The 17226-nt window shown below is 40.9% G+C and overlaps 1 protein-coding gene across 3 annotated transcripts in view; it reads right to left on the minus strand.

Annotated features, from left to right (window-relative positions):
* Positions 1 to 17226, minus strand: part of dacha (dachshund a) — a 400811-nt gene that overhangs the window by 291066 nt on the left and 92519 nt on the right. The window lies entirely within an intron of this gene.

Consider the following 17226-nt stretch of genomic DNA (forward strand, 5'->3'; position numbering starts at 1 on the left):
GGCGGTACTTCACAAACCTCGTACTTGGCTTAGTATTGATCTGCAAACTGCATATCCAACACAAATGAAAAATGTGACTGGAAACAGTAATTTTGTTTGTACGAGCAGACTGCCATTTCTTTAAGAATGAACTGAATGTGAACCAAAATCTAAATACTGCTGATGGGGTTGGCCAACTCAAAGAAAAGGTAAGAAGAATTTAAAACAGGCCTTCAAAATTATTCAGTATTTATTTCTGATCAGGGAGCCAATCCTCAGAATATTAAAGAGGATATATCCATTCATAGATTACTTCATCCTCCTAATAATCCCGAGGACAAGCATAAAGGAAAACTTGGGGAATGGTCTTTGGTCTGATGTTTGTTGTATGGGCCTAAATAAAGGAAGAGAAAGTCCCCTAATGCATACACAAAGATTTTTTGATTTAATTTTGATAACGTGACTATCATAATTGTATCGTTAAAACATTTAAAGAAAGCAGGAATTGTACTGCACGGAAGGAGACCGTTTGATCCCTCCACTTGTGCCAGATCTTTGAAAGAGCTTTCCAATTAGTCACATTCCCCCGTTCCTCCCCTGCAAATTTCTCTAAAGAGTTCAACAATATTGACGTTTTTCCTCAGCGCTCACAGTAAATAGAGGAAAAGTACTTTTTTTGACAAGTGTATTCATTTTGGTCGCATTAGTGGTCATGACCTGGGAGTACACGTAGATGAAACAGGATTGAGCCTCAGCAGTAACCTGGTCCGCTGGATATGATTACTTATGTTGACTCTGTTTCAAAATTGTTATTTATTAATTTCAACATTACTGCTGAGAAAAACAGTTACCACACAGTAATTTGTGCTTTCCTGGCACTGTAATTAATACATAAATATAGTCAAGGATACAAATTAACATTCTTCTTTTTTTAAGTTTGTTGCTGTCACTGATTTAGCCCCTTGAGATAATAAAGTTCTTGGCTTATGCTAAGTATGTAATGTTGCATCTGTCAGTGTTACTATTTACAGTAAAATGCCACAGAAAGCAGAATCTAATCACAATTCAGGTTTCAAATTATCCCACAGTTTCGGCAAGCGTCCTTTAAAGCAGACTGAAGTGCTTAATAATATTGCTAGGAGTACACTGCTTTACTGTTTTAAGATGGAAGTTTTAGTAAATACGCTTAACATTGTGCAAATTAGAGGAATAATTTCATGTTACAGGATAAGATTATGGATTTTTCAGTTTCCTTATTTCCTTGCAATATTTTATTGGATAAGGCAGTGATCTGTAGACCTGTGCCAACCTTCTCTGCATTCCATTTGTTCCCTTGAAAATTAAAGGCTTAACCAGCCCATTCTCCACACAGGACCTTGCGCTACTATTTCTATGAATTAATAATCTTTCAAGGACAATAGTGTATCAGTGATTAGGCATTTTGCCCATTCCATGAAATTATGAAAAAGTCAGTTTGGGTTTATAATTGATAGACAATTTGCTACCAGCTGTATTCTCCATACACTGCTAAAACTTCACTTCACGCTATTATAGATGAAGAGTTTACACATTTCAGATAGACAGAGCAACTCTTCCACATTTGTTGATGTCATCTAGCTTTGAAGAATAGTGAAGAGTGGCAGGGCTTACAATTGGAAATGGACTGGTTTAGTGAATGGCAAAATATTGTGACAAATGTGACCATCACTAAAATGGTAAAAAAAAAAAGTACTTTTCCTCCTATCAATCTTCAACCATATCAGTAACCTCTTAGAAACACAGTTCAGGGAAAGGCAATTTTCATATTTGGAAAATGGCCGTCTACAGCATTGTATCATAAATGGGCAGAGGGAAGGATGTTCAGAAAACATGATTGAATTGAAACAAATAAAAATAAATCAAGTTCACCTTCAAATCACACACTATCCTGACATGGGGATATATCACTATTCATTCATTATCGCAGACTTAAAAGCCTAGGACCACCTATCTCAGTGGTCCCCAACCACCGGGCTGTGTGATAGTACCGGGCCACAAGGAAACGATATGATTTGGCGATATGAAATGATATGAATCAGCTGCACCTTTCCTCATTCCCTATCACGCACTGTTGACCTTGAACACCCCCCCCCACCCCGGTCGGCCGGTCCGCGGTACAAAAAGGTTTGGGGACCCCTGACCATCCGACTTTACTATCTGCATCAGGATTACAGCCATTCAAGGCAACAACTCACTACCACCTTATCAAAAGGCAATTCGGGATGAGTAATAAATACTGTCCTGGCCAGTAGTGTTTTCATCCCATTATTTATTTTTGAAGGCAAACAACAGGAATTCTGCAGATGCTGGAAATTCAAGCAACACACATCAAAGTTGCTGGTGAACGCAGCAGGCCAGGCAGCATCTGTAGGAAGAGGTGCATGGCCTGCTGCCTTCACCAGCAACTTTGATGTGTGTTATTTATTTTTGAAGATTTGGATTTTCCTTTATTGATTGTATTTCCTCTCTGTAATATGGTGGCAAGAGCAATGCTTGCTTTTGTTAGCCTGGACACTGAGCACAAGAGTCGGGAGGTAATGAGAAGGTCCAACAGAGTTAATCGGGTGGCACTTGGAGTATTGTGTACAGCTCCAGAAAGGCAATTAAACTACAGAGAATGTAAAAAAGATTCACAATGATTTTATAAGTACAGGAGAGCTTGAGTTATCAAGAGAGACTGCTTGGGCTCGTATAAGTTGGTTGAAAGGTGACATGAAAGAGGTATACAAATTATGAGACACATAGGTAGGTAGGGTAGATGGCCAATGTCTGATTCTCATGGTAGGGATGTCTAACAAGAGGGCATATGCTCAAGGGGACCTAAACAGCATTTTTTTCCACACAAAGTAGTTGATATCTAAAATGAGCCACCAAAGGAGCTGGTGGAGACAGAAACAGCAAGATATGTTCAAGAGGCATCTTGGCAGGTAAAGTAAAAATCTAAGTTAAAATCAAGCTGAATATCATATGCACCTCTGGCAGCATCTAGGTGCATTCTGACTGGCTGCATCACCATCTGGTATGGGGGTGGGGTGGGGTGGCTACTGCACAAAATCGAAGTAAGTTGAAGAAACTTGTAAAATTAGTCAGCTCCATCATGGGTGCTAGCCTCCGTACTATTGAAGATATCTTCAATGATCAGTGCCTTAGGAAGGCGGCGTCCATCATTAAGGATCTCCACCACCCAAGATATGCCCTCTTCTCATTGTTGCCATCAGGAAGGAGGTACAGAAGCCTGAAGGCTCACACTCAGTGATTCAGGAACAGCTTCTTCCTCTCTGCCATCTGATTCCTAAATGAGCATTGAACCAATGAACACTACCTCACTCCTTTTTTCTCCCGTTTATTTTTTGCACGACTTATTTTAACTTAACTACTTAATAGTCATATATATATATATATATATATACTAAAAAAAACTGCTTTCCCTCTATATTTACTTATCATGTATTTCATTGTACTGTTGCCATAAAGTTAACAAATTTCATGACGTATACTGGTGATATTGAACCTGTTTCGATTCTGATTCACAGGTACAGGGCATCAGAGAAGCAGCATTCACAAGAAATCACAGAAACGTAAGTACACAAAAAATTTATAAGCAAAAGTGCAAAGTGGTCAAAGTGATCATAATGTTGCTAAACCATAGTAATTAGAGCTTTGACAGTTGGTAATTGAATGAATGAGATGCAGAAGGTTATTTTTATTAATGCAGGTAAATAGGATTAGTGTAAATTGGCATAATAGTTGACCTAGTGGACAGCGAGGGAGACTATCAAAGCTTGCAGTGGGATCTGGACCAGTTGGAAAATGGGCTGATAAATGGCAGACGAAATTTAATGCAGGCAAATGCAATGTGCTGCACGTTGAAAGGACCGACCAGCATAGGTCTTACATGGTGAGTGAGAGGGCACTGAGGAGTGTGGTAGAACAGACGGATCTGGGAATACAGATCCATAATTCCTTAAAAGTGGTGTTACAAGTAGATAGGGTTGTAAGCAGAGCCTTTGGAACACTGGCCTTCATAAATCAGAGTTTTGAGTACAGGAGTTGGGATGTTATGTGGAAATTATACAAGACATTGGTGGGGCCAAATTTGGAGTATTATGTGCAGTTCAGGTCACCTATCTGCAGAAAAGGTATCAATAAGATTAAGAGAGTACAGTGAAAAGTTACAAGGATGTAACCAATACTTGCAGGTCTGAGTTATAGCGGAAGATTGAATTGGTTCAGACTTTATTCTCTGGAGCGTAGGAGAATGAGGGGTAATTTGATAGAGGTGCTCAAATTTATGACGGTAAATGAAAGCAGGCTTTTTCCACTGAGGCTGGGTGAAACTTGAAATAGAAATCATTAGTTAAAGTTGAAATATTTAAAAGGAAACTGAGGGGGAACTTCTTCACTCAAAAGATGGTGCAAGTGTGGAATGAGCTGCCAGTGCAGGTGGTGGATGTGGGTTTGATTGCAACACTTAAGAGAACTTTGAACAAGTACGTGGATGGGGAGACATGGAGAGCTATGGTCTAGGTATGGGTGGATGGGACTAGGCAGAATAATAGTTCAGCACAGACTAAATGGGCCAAAAAGACCTTCTCTGTGGTGTAGCAATCTATGACTCTATCTATACTAAAATGCAATGGGCTGAATGGCCTGTTTCTATGCTGTATGACTCTATAACTCTAATACAGTAACATCTCAGAATAATACAAAACAGTCAATGCATATTTACATCTCCAGTTCTGCAGCATTCCAATAATCCAAACAAGTATTTGTTTTCATTTGTATGTACTTTAATAGTTAAGTAATTTCTCTCATTCAGAAACTTTTTTCCTATTTTGAGCACTCCTGCAACCCTGGATTACCAAGCAAATTTCAAACCAAGTTGATCTGAAAAATGTGCTAACTGGATTCCCTTCCCATGGGGCAGTTTTCTTCAGAATCCAGCTGTAGAGTTTGGAATTTATGATAACCCTCACATTCATTACTTGCAGTTTTCACAATACTCGCACCAGTACCCTTCCAAGATCCACAGGTCTCTGAGGAAGCTAGTAGGCCATCCTAACGTATTAGACACACATGAGTCTTTGAACAAATACCAGGCACTGCAAACTTCAATCTTGCCTATTATGCAAGTATCATCACTGAAATAAATCACTGAGCTGATAAAAAGTCAATAGCAGCATGGTTCTATCTACACTTGTGAAGTGGAAAAAAATCTTCAGGGACATTGGCAAGTAATTGAGAGAAGTTACTTTTGAGCTTAAAAATCAACCTATAGAGTACGGATGAAAAACAAATGTTAACAGCAACACCTTTGCAAAGAAAAACATAGGTCATAGCATAAGATGAGATAAAGTTCCAAATAGTTACCTCCTATGCATCTCTAATGCTTATGTTTACTGATTTGATTGTTGTTAAATCAGAAAAGAACAGCAATTTCAGTAAAACTATTGATCACGTATAATCATGGTCGATGTATGTATTTTTGATAACATAATTGCTCCAGATTTAATTATAACACTCAAGGCTTACCAGAATCAGCTGTTCTTTAGTTTATCAGTGAACTTATTTAAAACTAAGAGCTAGAGGTAGCCACATTGTATTCAGCCACAGCCACCAAGAGCCAAGCCAATGCAAGCGAGCTATAGCACAGCATGGCCCGTTATTCCCCAGTTAATAATAGTGCTAGCTCAATTTCAAAGCTTATCACTTGACAGCCCCTGCTCCAGGCTGTACCCCTGTCAAATCTTCCACAAAAGGACCTGCTCTGAGACTCTTCACAGCGCTACCATTAATCAACAAAAATTATGCAGCAAAGAAAATAGAAGTCTCTACGTATGACCCTGGGGCAGAGTAAGAGGAGCAACCAGTGCACTTCCAAATGCTGCTATAACTTCCAAATGAAACAGCAGCACTCTTGGGATTCAGAAATGGGTCTGACAGTCTGTTACCACAGGTGCACTGCCTTTACAAGTGGTAGCTCTCTGGCTACATTACTTACAGCTGTTGAGATATGCTATCAGCCAACATTAACCTTACCAAACTTCTCTGTGACACATCAAGTTACAGCAAGGCTAGAACGTCAAAACTTACTCCAAAAGAAATACTACTCTCGTATTTTACTATCATACTAAATACTAGCATCTTTTTTGGAAGATAGCAACAAAAGCTTCTTGTTTTTCCCACTAAGTATTTATTAATAGCTTGATCCTCCATGCAGAACTACTGGAATTTCTTGGAATATGTCACCCAATCTTGTATTCCTGCGTGAGTGCTGCATTCCAGAACCTACTGGCTGTGCTACACAAGTGATGACTCGACTGCCATCTGAGGTTAGGCTCCTCGTGGACAAAGATATTCAGAAACATTCAATGTTTCTGACAGGTTTGACAGCTAGCTAAACCAGGCACGTGGCTTCATTCATTTGTGTTACGCCTGAAACATGGAGTTTGTTCCGCTTTTCCCCCTCAACGTCCATCTGGAATTGGCAGCTGGCAGCAAGATCTAGCCCATTAATTCCAGCTGCACTTTGCTTCACTTGTCCGTTATACAGCAGCATGCTGATAGCAAGTGAACAGAAGTATATGTCTGAACTATTTGCTGATGATTACTTGCACATGTAGTTAAATACTGTATGCAGAATTAAATAATGAAATGTTGGGCTAAAACTTGATTTCACAGTTCAGAATTGACCACACTCAGTAGCCACTTCACTATGTACAGGAGGTGGCCACTGGGTGTATGTTCATGGTCTTCTGCTGCTGTAGCCCTACACTACAAAGTTTGACATATTTTACATTTGGAGGTGCTCTTCTGCATACCACTATTGTAATGCACTGTTATTTGAACTGTTATCGCGTTCTTGTCAATTTGAACCATTCTCCTCTGACCTCTCTCATTAACAAGACAACTTTGCCCACAGACAAGAGAGAATCTGCAAATGCTGGAAATTCAAAGTCACACACAGAAAATGCTGGAGAAACTCAGCAAGCCAGGCAGCATCTGTGGAAAAAAGTACAGTCGACGTTTCAAGCCAAGACCCTTCAGCAGGACTGGAGAAAAAAAAGTTGAGGAGTGGATTTAAGAGGAGAGAGAACCACAAGTTGTTAGGTGAAACTGGGAGGGGGAAGAATAAAGTAAATAGCTGGGAAGTTGATTGGTAAAAGAGATACTGGGCTGGAGAAGGGGAAGTCTGTTAGCTGGGGATAGAAGGCCATTAAAGAACAAAAAGTGGGGAGGAGCACCAGAAGGAGGCGATGGGCAGGCAAGGAGATAAGGTGAGAGATGGAAAGGGGGATGGGAAGTGGTGTGGGCATTACCTGAAGTTCAAGAAATCAATGTTCATGCCATCAGGTTGGCAGCTACCCAGATGGAATATAAAGTGTTATTCCTCCAAACTGAGTGTAGCCTCACCACGACTGTGGAGGAGGCCATGGACTGACATATCAGAATGGGAATGGGAAGTGTAATTAAAATGGGTGCCCACTGGGAGATCCTGCTTCTTTTGGCAGACAGAGCATAGGTGCTCGGCAAAGCGGTCTCCCCATCTACGTCAGGTCTCACCAATATACAGGGGCCACACTGGGAACACCAAACACAGTACATGACCCCAACAGACTCACAGGTGAAGTGTCACCTCACCTGGAAGGACTGTTTGGGCCCCTGAATGGTAGTGAGGGAGGTGGTGTAGGGGAAAGTGTAGCACTTGTTCTACTTGCAAGGATAAGTGCCAGGAGGGAGATCAGTGGGGAGGGATGAATGGACAAGGGAGTCACGTAGGGAGCAATCTCTGTGGAAAGCAGAAACTGGGCGGGGGGGAGGGAGGAGGGAAAGATGCCAACAGAACTGCCATTCACTGGATGCTTTTTGTTTTTTGCACCATTCTCTGAGAACTCTAGAAACTGTTGTGCATGAAATTCCCAGGACATCAGCTGTTTCTGAGATGCACAAACCACCCTGTATGGCACCAACAACCATTCCACAGTAAAAGCCATTTAGATCACATTTCTTCCCCATTCCAATGTTTGGTCTGAACAACAACTGACTTCTTGACCATGTCTGGATGCTTTTATGCACTGAGTTGCTGCCACATGATTGGCTGATTAAATACTTGCATGATTGAGCAAGGGTACAGGCATACCTAATAAAGTGGCCACAGAGTATATTTCCTGAACAACTTACGTTTTGGGATCATTTGGCACCATTCCAAAAAATTTGAATGACTGGTTTAAGTGCACATCACCTGTATGCTCCTGATAGGATTCCCAGTGTAACATCCCTTCTGGAGTACTGCAGTCTACAATGTGCTGGGGGCCACTGAAATGGACTGGGACCCCAATAGGGAAGTCATTTATTTTGCATTAATTCCTCAGATAGCCAAGCTGCACCAGGCTTCCTCCATTCACTGATCATTACATTGTGCGTCCATTGATCTTGGAAGCCTGAGTGATAGATATTTAGCACAGATATTAATCTATCGCTCATCCCACCAACGTCACTGCAGGACTTCAATATCCTATTCATCCACCATACATCACTCTTAATCCCAACCACATGCAGGTGGAATCACAACAGAGCAAGCTGAAACTTCAAATCTGTGTTATTTGATGAGATTGCCAATCACCCGTGAACTTTATAGAGCCAATTTTGAGCCTTCCAGGCTATAAACTACTACCCCACGATCTGCACCTGACAGAATCCTAGATCATATTTCAACTGGAAACTACAATGTTTAAGCTAAACATGAGTGCCTTAGTAAAGATTCAACTGATCTTTCAACATGACCAGAAGAGGAAAGAAAGCAAAAGCGAGGAAGCCACTAAGGAAAGGCATACACCTCCCTTACAGTACTCCCTCCCTACAACACTGAACTGGTCTCTCTACCATCACAATGGTCCTGAATGTTGGTCACTTTATTCTAGAAGTCACAATTTGCAATACGTTATTGTATTTCTGACATTATAGATACCATCCACTCAAGTGCAGAGGATATATTCTCAGGCCTGAAAATACTCAGCAGGTCAGGACACACCTGAAGGAAGAGAGTTAACATTTCAGGTCAAAGACATTTCTTCATTACTGAGATGGAGGCAAAAGAAATGCTTTCAACTGCAGGGAGGAGATGAAGCGAGAAGTCTCTGATGGGATAAAACCAGGGTAACCATGGGGATAACCCTCAAACAAAATTATCAGGTCAATTAACAAATGGGATCAGTTACAGAGTATAGGGGTATGTAGAATGTAGGAGTTGTGGAATGCAAGTCAAACTGGGTATGTCCTCTGCTCACAGAAAAGAAAAGTGCAGAAAAAGAAACAAACATGGTGAGCCACTATCACAGGCATAGAAGGAAAAAATGACCTGAAGTTGTAGAATTCAGTATTAGAACACAGAAGACAGAGGATGAGGTGCTGTTCCTCAAGCCAGTGTTGACTTCATTGTAACAAAACATCAGGCCAAAACCCAACAGTTCGGAGTGGGATAGGGATTTAAAATTTAAGTAGCAAGAATCAGTCAGGTCACCCCAGTAGACTGTACACAAGTATTCCAGACAGTGATTGGCCAATCTGTGATGGTTTTATCCAATGCAAAGTGGCTGAAAATGACCATCTCCAAAAACAGGATATCCAACCACTTGCCTTTAGCATTCAATGGCATCCCCAGTGCCCAATCCCCCGATTAACATCCTGGACTTGTGGTTGACTAGGAACCATCCTGCATCTGCCAATTAATTACAAAGGCTTCAAGAACTCATTGAAGGCTGCATAAGCTGCAGTGAGTGATCCACAAAGACTTCAACCATTTATGAAAACACACCAGAACTGCTAAGGTATCGCCCAATGTCACTTGATGAGTGCATCTCCACAGACAATCAAGAAACTTTAACTCATTCAGTATAAAGTGGTCTGCTGCATTATCACTACCGTGAATGTTCAAATGAACCAAACCCTGACACAATGTCCAGTGCTCATGAATGAGTAAGGTGCATCTTCTCAGACCTTCCTTGCCAGCACAAGGCAAAGCCTTGACCTGTACCATAGAGAAGAGCAAGGGCAGCTTTCATCTGAACATATTGAAGATCTTATGAAACACTCTGGTTCTGGCAGCTGCGTGAGTCTAGGGAAGACAATCTCTGGCCCCGCCAAACCTGTGAGGGATTGAGGCGCGAGCCCAGCCCAAAACCCGCTGTTTGTGTGGATGCTGTGTGACTTGTTACCCTGTTACAAATAAGTACCATGAAATAACACAGTACACCACATATAATTAAACGATTTAGCTTCATAATTCTTAATTTGACTAAAGGGTTAGTAAAGAACAAGCAAAAAAAAAGGGCGAAACAGTCTAAGGTGCACAAGTTGGAGCTCACGGTTCCCCCTACGTCAATCCTTCTTCGATCTCCCTGGTCTTCATTGGATCATTGCCCCACTCCGGGTCAAGTCCTATGACCTCTTCTTTCTTAGCAGAGCTAAGTATTTATGGTGCCCAACGGCAACTCCTTTGCTTGCATCTTCGAAAATAGTCCTATTTCCATCTTTAATATCTCTATTTTTCCCTTTCAGGGTTCTTTTGAAGACCCTGACCTGGAGTTACACACTGACTACGGTTCTTTGCGGGAATGGAACCCGCTCTCGGGGTTCCACAATTGGCCGCTATTTGGCACACCAAAGTCTCGGCCTAAGATTTCGGCACAGATTCAGAAGCCTGGGATCTCGAGTAACTGGAGACGGGCAGATCAAGGGTTGGTGTCATGTGTTGTTGGGGGAGTCGGAACATCTGTCGTATGCCTGGGGACCCAGGATCTTCACGATCTTTAAGCACAGAGCTTGAAAAAAAGTGATGTAATGGACTTTTACCATTGTAAACCAGTGAGTTGCTTATTATCTCGCCCTGCTCGTTGGAAAATGGAGTCACCTCTTTCTCCCTTATTAGAGAGAGAGAGACAGCCTGCAACATGTCAAATTATCGGGTGAACATTGTAGTCTTTGGGGTAACTGCAAGTCTGTGTCTTTGCTATTGCTTTGCTCACGCTTGAGTGCTAGTAGCGGGTGCGCTTTATTTTTGCCGGTGGGGGGAGGGGGAATTGTTGCTCGCTGCCACTTATGTGCGGGAGGGAGGGGAGCTGGGGGGGGGCCTTTGGTGTTTTAACATTTAACTGTTATTCATTCTTTGGGGCACTCCTGTTTTTGTGGATGGTTACGAAGAAAAAGCATTTCATGATGTATATTGTATACATTTCTCTGACAATAAATTGTACCTTTGAACTTATATTGTATATCTAAACCCCATTTTCCTTTGTGCTTGTTCTAACTCCATATTGGAGCTGTTCTTAGAGGATCAACACAAGAGTGCCATGGGCATGTGTGAGCCAGCAAATTAAGTCCTCACCACTTTGAGATGGTGAATGTAAAACTGAATTTCAAACAATATACACATCCTATGAGAGATCCTGAACAAACAGCCACATAGTTCTGATGTTAGATATCTTCTGCTGTTGACCAACTTGAGTTTAAATCATGAAAGTACAAACCGAGGGAATAAATATGCCAAACAACATTGAGCATCCATCAGTACAAATCAACATTCACTAACACACCCCCATCCCCATGCATTACTTCAGTGCCAGCCTTACTTGTGCAGGGCATGGCATTAGCAACGGAAGTAACCTGCTCTGGAGGGCAGAGACTTCCTCAAAATTCTTCTCCATGGAAGCATTATGGTGAGAAGTCCCCTTAGTTTGATCGAAATCTGGCATGACGTCAAAGTGAACACCAATTCCAGGTCAGAATTCAGTGGAAAATATCAAACTCATTAAGATGTAGACACTGGATAAGTTTATAATGCAGTTCGAGTACCCCTTATCCAAAATTTCAAAATCTGAAAACCTCTGAAATCCAAAATTTTTGTGCACTGACATGACATCAGAAATGGAAAAATTCCACAAGGCGCTAAGAAGGTTCCCAGGCGACGTTCAGGTCTCTGCATACCACAGCAGTTAATGAAATAGAAAAGCAGTGCATAAAGCAAAAAATGAAGATCTCAATCATGTATTGAAAGAGTGGATTCATCAGCGGAGTGAAAATATGCTGCTTAACAGTATGCTGATTGCAAAACAAGCAAAGATCTATCACAACAAACTGAAAATTGAAGGTAACCATGAATATTCAAGCAGGTTGGTTACAGAAATTTAAGACACAGCATTAAATTTTTAATGATTTGTGGTGATAAAGTGCCTGCTCCAAGATCTCACTGATGAAAATCTAACATGGTGAGTGGCAGCATCAGTGAATACTATACATGTGATGAACAAGTATAAGACAAAGAATGCTTAGCAGTAGCACATAAATTCAGAGTCTGATTATACCTTCCAGAACCTGAAGCATTTGCAGTCTCAAACATTTCCAATAAGGGGTACTCGACCTGTATTCCAGAGTGTATCTTTTTCAGTGAAGCACAATAATTGTGGAAAGTATTTGTAACAAAACTCTAATTTTGGTCATGACAGGTCATAAATGCTTGCTTTTGGATAAGAAATGAAATAAAAATCAATTCAGTTACTCATCACAAACACCTCTCCTTGAAAAACAAATTGGAGTGAAGAGGTTCACTGTGCAGTAGACTACTTTTTCTTTCCCCTTCTGGGAACTGGTTTGAGGCGTGCCCTTCAAATTGGACTCTTCTATTTGACAGAGAAGAGAGAGATAGTCATCCTCTCAGCAAAAATTAAATCATTAAAAGTGAATGGTCAAGGTGCTAACTAACTGCTCCAGAATTCCCTGTCCTCCTAAGTCATTCCTCACATAAGAGTTTTCAAGAGCAGTCTAACAAACCTAAAGCCAACCTTATCCAAGTAAAGAAAACCTTACCAACCAATACCCTGTTATGTAGAATTTTAGGAAGCAATCAATCCCTTTACGTCTAGGTCTGGAATACTGCCTTGCAGAAACATAAAATGGGAGGGTAAGTAAAAATATGGCATCAATGAAAAACACATAGTGCAAGGTGCTTCTGAGATGTACATTTCAGAAAAACAATAATAATGATGTTGCCTCATTCTGCCTGTTCATATATTAAGCTGCTTGGGAAGAGTTCAAATGTAACAGATGTGACGGCTGCAGTATGATCTTTCCCCAGGAGGCCAACAATTTTGAGCACAGGCTGCTCACCCGTCTCCTCAGTATTCTTCATCACTACAGCTCAGTGCAGCATCCTGCCCTCATGCTGCCGCTTCAAGCTGCAGGAGAAAATCCTTTACAGAGCCGGCTGAAGCTCCCTGTTCATGATAACCAGCTTTGGCGAAACCAGAAGGAGCTTGGCACAACCAGAGTAAATGGGAGCACGGAACAGGGACGTGGATTTAATCTGCTGAAGACAGACATTACAGCCTGGTCCAGTGATGATTGCTGATCTTCTGACTGGGATGCCCATTGATTGGTATATGTGTGTCAAATGAGTCAGCTTATCTCTTTGCTAGTTGATCATTTATTCCTTGAAGGGCAGGTGAATTACTTAGAACTTAGAGCTCATAAACAGAACATTCAGCTCAACTTCTTCACAACTGATTATGATTTAGAAATGGAACATTTTCCCTCACTGTCACAGGGTTTACATCCTAGACTCACTGCCCACAGTGCCTTCGCCTGGACGGCTGAAATGGTTCAAGAAGCCAATCCTGCACTGTTGTTTCAAGGGCAATTTGGGATGGGAAGTAACTGTTGTTTAAAGGGCAATTCGGGACAAGAAGTAACTGATATTCTTACCCGTAAAGCCCAATTCCTGAAAAGAAAATGCTTCACTCAAACCTGCTCCCATCTTTTCCTCCTGTAACTCCATCTGTGCTGACCTCAATTTCCTGCTCCTTCATTTTCTTATCTAGACCCTCTTTAGGTGCTTTAATGATATTAGATTACTCTATTATTCCTTCTTAATTCTGTATTTTATTTCACTTGTCAATGGCATATTTGAGGATCATGAGTTTTGCCCTTTCCATAAGTGGAAAGACTTTCTCCATGTTTCCTTATTCTTTTCATATTTTCAAAGGCCGTAGATTAATTTCCCATGTTCTTTTTAAATAAAAGACCCAAGTCTGCTGATCTCTTCCAGGTAGGCACCACCTTGCATTTCATGTATCATTCCTATAGATGAAACCAGTATTTTACAAAGCACCCCAAGATGAAGATAACAAAAAGTTAATGCAGGTTTGCATAATTATTATTCAGTCTTAGTTCCCGGAGATAAACCCAAGCACGTAGCTTGCTTTGTACGTTATTTTTAATGTACATTGTGACTTCTAGTGATTTTTGAAACTGAAATTGCTTAATCCCTCTTTACATGTTTGGCATTAGAAAACAAAACTAAGTTACAATAAGGGTGAGTGAGAGTGAGAGTGAGACAGAGACAGAGACAGAGACAGACAGAGAGAGTGTGTGTATGTGTGTGTGATAGTTGCATGGCCTCATGACCAAATCCAAACAGTCATAGTCATCATGAGATTATTCCTCGTGTTCAAGAAGCTTGTGAGAAATAACTTTGGTTTATGTTTGGAAATCTGGGAAGAGTATGTGTGGTCAGTGAGTGGAGCAAATCGCTGCAAACAAAAATGTATTATTTGTTTTATATATTTACTGGGTGAGCCATGGAAAATATGAAGCCTGGGAAGTAGCTGAATAATAGAAAATAATCTTATGCTGCTATTTTTAAATGATGTTTTAGTTTAGCTGGAAGAGGGTGAGGCAGAGGAACAATGTCAGGATATTCAAAGCAAACTATCTTGAGTCAATGGCAGATTGGTGTAACTGGTTCTTCATCAGTGTTCTCTATGGAAGCCACTCTCTCAGCTTCAACACTCTCCAGATGGACATTGTCCTTTTGCAGCTACATAGGCTCTTTGTTGTGTTGGAACAACTTCTCTCTGACCAGGCCTCCATCTGTTTGTGTAACTCCACCAATGGGAGATGTGATCAGGCAGCCTGGGCCTGAGGGTCAGGAATTTCTCCCCAAGCCCATTAGCCTCTCTAATTCGTGCTTCCTTTATGTACAGCTAAAAGATTATTCAAATAAATAGTTAACTTTAGTTCTCTTTATATATGGAACTAAATGTCAAATTGTGCTTGGTAATACTGTAACAATTTAGACTTTCTAAAATGTTAAACAATCTAAATAAATGAAAGGTATCATTGTTAGATGATAGAATTGGCAGCATGCAGATGGCAGCAGTAAAATAAGAGACCTTCACTGGGATTGCAGACTACAATTTCCTTTGATTAGTCTGAGAAACAAAATCTCTGTTTGGCATTCTAGTGTGAATATGAAGGTATCACAATTGTGGTGTGGACTTCACTGTAATCTGGGGCTGTTGTTTAAATGGGAGGCTTCGAGCCATCCATTTTGATTGCAAAGATTTGCTTTGCCGTGTATCTTCTGTCTTAGCACATTCCAATAATTACCAGCTATTGCAATATTATAGAAGCAAAGAGAATATTTCACAAATATAGCCTACATTTTTAGGACACTGATACCTAATTTACAAGTGGACCCTTTCCCTTCATGTGTGCATTAGGGTTGGTGTGCCCCTTCTCTTTATGTATATATTAGATCTGTTGGCAAAAAGACTTCTACCAATAATTCATTGGACCCTTGGGATACATTGCAGCTAATAAAAGTGTGATGCCCATTCAGCTTGTTTCTTCTTTCCACGGAGATAATAATGAAGACATTACTCTTTACAGACTTGACATCAGTCAGTTGTTCGACATTGGCATGGAGAATTAGTGAAGACAGGCCCCTCTGATGGATCCAAGGAGTGTTATGATTTGTAAAGGCAGCTCTCTGGAAATGACAGAAGGGGACAAACTGCTGAACTGCAATTCAGAATGACGGTTTTCCCTCATATCTTCTCGTAAATCCATGTAGCATGAAGGCTACACTCAAGGAGAAATCCCATCCTCCCAATATTGTCACGTGTATCTTAGCATGCAGCAGCACTCTGAGAAAATGCCGATAACTTAAACTGAATGCTTTTACCAAAATGAAAAGTAACAGGCAAGGAAAAAAGTTCTACAAGATAGTTAATGCAGTTGGTAAAGTTCAAGGTCAAAGTACATTTATTATCAGGGTATGTATACAGTATAGAACCTTGAGGTTCATCTACTTGTAGGTATCTACGAAACAAAAAAAACACATTACAACCTATTTAAAGAATAACCCACAAAACAAGGCGCTCCAATGTGTGAAGGAAGAGCAAATCGTGCAAACAATAAAAAGTAAACAAATGAGATTAACTGCAGGGACCCTGAAAGTGAGTCCACAGCACTGTGCCGTTGTTACAGATCACAGCTGCAGAGCCAGTTCAGCGCTGAAGCACCTTGATCAAGTTGCACAAAATATTTTAATAGTAAACTAAAACACAAGGAAAATGACCTGAAGAGTCCCCGAAAGTCAGTCCACAGCACTGTAGCTAAGGTAACTGGACCCATCCAGGATCCTGATGTCTACAGGGCAACAGCTGCTTGCGAAGCCAGCAGTGTAAAACCCAAGACTTTTGCTGGCAGCAGTGAGAAGAAGACCGGTCAAACGTAGACATACAGCACCGAACACATTTCCGTTTCCCACTCTCACCCTCTACAATATTATCTTGCTTGACACTTTAATATGGTGTGGTTATGGAGCTAACAATGGGTTCCTGTTCGGCCATTAGGAATCACTGTACACCCCCAGTGACGGCCATCACTGCACTCTCTGCTTTCACCCACGCCGAATCCCTGAGGAGATGACAGAAGTGTCAGATCATTTAGTTGGCCATCTTAAAAAGGAAATTACAGGCTGCAATCGATCATAGTTCAGAAGAAGTATATTTAGAAGAAGAGGAATATCTTGTTTTGTAAGCTGTCTTCAAGATGTCACCATTGCTTGCTGGTGCCATTTTGCTGGAAAATAACAACAGCTCGCAGCCAATTATTTTATTTATTTTATTTAAACAAGTTTTTGAGTTGTAATTTGGGTACTTTATATGGAAGCAATGCATGTTCTTGCCAACATATGCGAAAATCTATGAGAACAACATGACAGGTTAAACTTGTTAAAGGCACTAAGGCACCACTTCTTTCCCCTGCCACTAACCCGCATCTCACACTCCCTTGCAAACACCAGGAAACATTGCACCTCACAAGTTTGGCACACCACAAGTCAGAGATGCACAATAGCAAACCCAATAT

The sequence above is a fragment of the Mobula birostris genome, chromosome 10, assembly GCF_030028105.1.
Source record: "Mobula birostris isolate sMobBir1 chromosome 10, sMobBir1.hap1, whole genome shotgun sequence".
Classification (NCBI taxonomy): Eukaryota; Metazoa; Chordata; class Chondrichthyes; order Myliobatiformes; family Myliobatidae; genus Mobula; species Mobula birostris.